Here is a 4,579-nt window from a genome sequence, read left to right on the forward strand (position 1 = left end):
TGAATAACGAGTGAGGTGCCCGGCAGCTATAATGGCAGGTGATAGTGGGTTGTCGGCGAGAGACCATTGGTGGGTTGGCGGGTGGTGGTGATAGGTGGAGATGACCGATAGATTTGCATAAGGAGCAAATAAATAATTAGTAGCATAAGTGAGCTGATAGTTCGTGGCGAGCTGGTTGGCAAGTGAATAACGAGTGAGGTGCCCGGCAGCTATAATGGTAGGTGATAGTGGGTTGTCGGCGAGAGATCATTGGTGGGTTGGCGGCTGGTGGTGATAGGTGGAGATGACTGATAGATCTGCATAAAGTCATGTATTTGAGATTCACCCAAATTCAATAATTCATAAATAAATTGGAAAAAAAAAAACATAAATAAAATAAAATTTAAGAAAATCCAAGCCTCTAAAATAAGAAAAAAATATTATATCAAAAGTTTTGTTATAATTTTGCATCAAAACTTCAAAGTCTGTCACAACAATATTAAATTAATTTTTTTTATTAACATGAGTTTTTTCCCAAAATAAGAGGAGGATCCGAGCGCCCAAAATGGTTTAAACCTAACAAATGGTCGGCGCGCAAATGATCTCCAATAGCGGCGACGGCGATGTCCCTAATCCGCTCAGCGGCCGCGCTCCGGCGAGGCCCGGCGACGAGCTCCAGCTTTCTTCTCCCAAAGAATAAAAGTTTATCTTGCTCGAGCCACCACGACAATGCCTGTAGGTTCTGCTGTTCTCCCGTTTCCATGGATTTAATGGGATCCTTATCTTCTCATCCTTGTGTTTAGATGAAGTGGCGAAATGGGAGAAGATTAGCTAAGCGGGGATTGCCACTTGCACCCTTCTCTCGATCTATCATCCATCTAAGGAACATCTACGCCACGATGAGCCCGCGGTAAATGGATGCGCATTGATTCTTTTTGTTTATTTTGAAATTTAGGGCATGTTTTGTTTCGAGAATGTAGAGGGAATTTAAATTCATTTGACGCTATTTTATATTTGGTTGGTTGTTTGATTTCAATGAAATTATTAGTTAATTGGATTTAACTGTAAAAATGTAAGAAAATATCTCTTTCATTGACAATTCTCTGTTCAAATCTAATGAAAATAGGAATATTATAAAATTATTAAGCTTATGACTAGCTGGCCACTTCCATTACAAATAAAAATTCATTTTCTTGTCGACCATATAAGTAGGGTTGTTGAGTCGAAGTCGAGGAGGAAGGGATGAGGTGAGATCTTCGGCGTTGTACTCGAGTAGCAAAGGAAGAGGAGCTCGTGCGGTCCAGCCGAGATCGAAAGGAGGAAGTAGGGTTGAGCTCTAGTGAGTTAGGGCAGACCGAGAGTTAATAAGATATAACTGAGAATTTTCAATAAATATATTGTTATATGGTATGTGTTATAATGTGTGGGTATATTTAATGATATTATTAGTAAAATTTTTAATAATTTTATTAGTAAATTTTATTGAAATTGACACTAATGTTAAGTGATTGCAGATTCTAAGGAGAAATTGGAGGACCTGCCAGTTAGGGGGAGGACTGATCCGAACAACTTGTAATATAAATATTAATATTAAAATTAAGCAAATTATCCAAATGTTATATATATATATATATAATGTTAAAATAAAGTTTATTTGAATTAGGGATTTAAAAAGTTTGGTTCAAAAGACTAAGTATTTTGGATCGTGAATTTCGTATGGAGTAGGAAAGAGATAAGTGGAGGTAATTTATATTTTTATTTATACTTTTGTTTGAATAACATCAGGAAGATAAAATCTTACGAGTAAAACTGATAAAAATATTTGATTCAAGGATATATATTTAAAGTGAAGTGTTCTTAATTAAAGTATGCACTTTCAATTAATATAATTGGTTGTCCAAAGGAGTAAAATGAAGTAGTCTTACATTTTGAGAGTCTTCTAAGTCGAAATGTGTAATTATTTTCTTATATATATTAAATTTAAAGTTTATGAAATAAAGAATTTAGTTAATGTATTAGACAATTATTTTATAATTGTATGCATATTGTAGCTTTAGAATGAAAGGAAATGAACAAGAAAATGGAAAATGAATATTTAATGTCTTTAAAATGAGGTAATTTAAAGAAAATAAAATGAAAGGTAATATTTAAGTCATACAAGATTACCTCAGATAGTACTGACAGAGGATGCAATGTACTCGTGCTCGATAAAGAAAATGATAAAAATGTTTATTCAGGTATAATTTGAGGGTATCTTCGGGTGCAGTTTTTAGGGTGTCGTTGGATATAATTTTTAGGATGTTTTCAACATATTTTTTATTATATATTTGGGCATGAAGGTAATTATGTTATGATTTTAGAAAAGTTAAAAATGGTAAATATTTAAATTAGAATGTGAATGATAAATTTAAAGTTTTAATGAAATTAACTGTATTTTATTTGTCATTCATGCATAGTATAAAAATTTAATGTATATTAGATTATAATTACTCATTAAGTTATACTTATAGTTGTAATTAATATTTTCTTTTAGGAGAATGAAACTTTTAGGTTGATATGTCAACTCTGAAAGATTGTTTATCATAGGAGAATCATTGATGCTAGATACTATTTTTTATGATGATAATGTCTCTTATTGTTTCTTTCAGATGATGATTTATTGTTCGGTATTGCATTAAGATGTATGTGGATGTTATTGTTGGATGATTTAAATTGTTATTGCACTTTGTGGATTAGTGGTTTTTTTATATGTAGTGAAAGTTTTTGAAATTGTAGATAGTTAGATGTTAATAACGTTCGACCGCTGTAACCGTCTTTGTTAATTATAAGCACAGGGTTGAGTCGTGACAAAATGTGTTTTTTTTTTCTTTAGCCTGGTGTTAGATTGTTCATCTTAGGTCTAGTGAACTCGGGTCGTTCAACATCCCAAGGAAAATTGTTGAGGAGTTCGACCAGTCGAGGAGGCCAAGTTAGCAAAAAAACTAACTCGTTGAAGTGGTTCGCATTGCTAAGCATATTGATTTGCCAAGTAGGCCAAACTATTGAAGAGGCTGAGTATGTCAATTTTGTTGAAGGTGGGTGTTTAGAAAGGATACTCGGCGAAAGTAGAGGGGGTAAAGTTCTCGTGAAGGAATCATCAATGAGGACAATTTTCTTAGAGGAAGTCGCTAGGAAGGTTCTAAGAGGACTAGAGGAGACATTCAATGATGAGGTAGAGAAGGCATTTTATAAATGGGTTAACTGTTCGTCATATTTACACTTTTGATTGCGTGCAAGAAATTTAGTATTACACATAGAATCTGGTGACTTTCCAGAGGGCTTTCACTACATCCCCAAGCTCTGAAATCTTACTAAATTATCTCCTATGACAAAATCATATCAAGGTCATTGCCCCGAGCTTATCAACTAATATCAGAATAGATTAACTCTATACCATACCTTTCATAAGATTTAATTGTTTTCTAGTTGGCATTTATTATAACCCAAAGAAAGGCAAGCTCATCAACATACCTTCATGTGCAGGTCTTAATAGTCTCAACTGACTTCAGTTACAAAGGAATTGTGGTATATGTATTTTAATGCCCCTAAAAATAAAGTTCAGGTGTTAGATATGTAAATACAAAGGAATTGGGTGCTATGTATGTTAATTCCCCTAAAATAAAATAATACCTGGACCGAGAAGAATTCTAGTTCTTGTTGGTAAACAAGTTGGCCAACAAACATGCCGTTGCATAAACCTAATCTAACATATGACGATGTACCAAAAATATTCTTTGTTTTAAAAGTAAATTTTAATCTTATTCTGCCTGAATTTATTTTCAATTAATTTAAGTTGCAGTATCGTACTGCATTACCTCAACATTTCGATTATAAAAGTCTGTAACAGAATGGGATGATGACATGTGAAATGCAAAAATTATTAGTTTCAAAGCCCAGGTTGGAGCAGTTAATTGATTGTTTTGGTTTATTTATTTATTTTATTAATGTTTGGTGGGACTAGTCAGTAATGTTGAACGTATTTCATGTCTGATCAGGCTTCGTTTGGCCGCTTATATTTAGAAAATTTGTTTTGAAATTGATGATTTTGTTTTTAACCCATTTATTATAAGAATGAAATTGTCATATTTGAAGGAATTCGATGGTTTTGTGAAAGTTAAATATCATAATTTATAGTATATCAAATTATTAATAAATTTAATTTGGTTTTTTCAGCCAGTTTTTATTTATTTATTTCTTATATCAAATTATTAATAAATTTAATTTGGTTTTTTCTGCCAGTTTTTATTTTTATTTATTTCTTTCTTTATTTTTTAATATGAATATTTTTATTCTTTCATGACCAGATGGTCTCTTTGAGCAGAAATATTAAAGTCAGCCTTCTGTCACGGATAACAAGCCCCACATCGGCTAGATGTAAGGCCGAAAAACAGTAAGAGCTCTTTTTGGAGGTGACAAGTGGAATCAGAGCAGATTACTGACTGTCAAGTGTGTGGACTTTCCATGGTCCAGTGGGACCCTCAGTGGAGCCGATACGTGTCACGTGATTGGGTGGAGGAGAATGTCACGGATAAAAAGTCCCACATCGGCTAGGTGTAGGGCC

The sequence above is a fragment of the Phalaenopsis equestris genome, unplaced genomic scaffold (genome assembly GCF_001263595.1).
Source record: "Phalaenopsis equestris unplaced genomic scaffold, ASM126359v1 Scaffold000002, whole genome shotgun sequence".
NCBI lineage: Eukaryota > Viridiplantae > Streptophyta > Magnoliopsida > Asparagales > Orchidaceae > Phalaenopsis > Phalaenopsis equestris.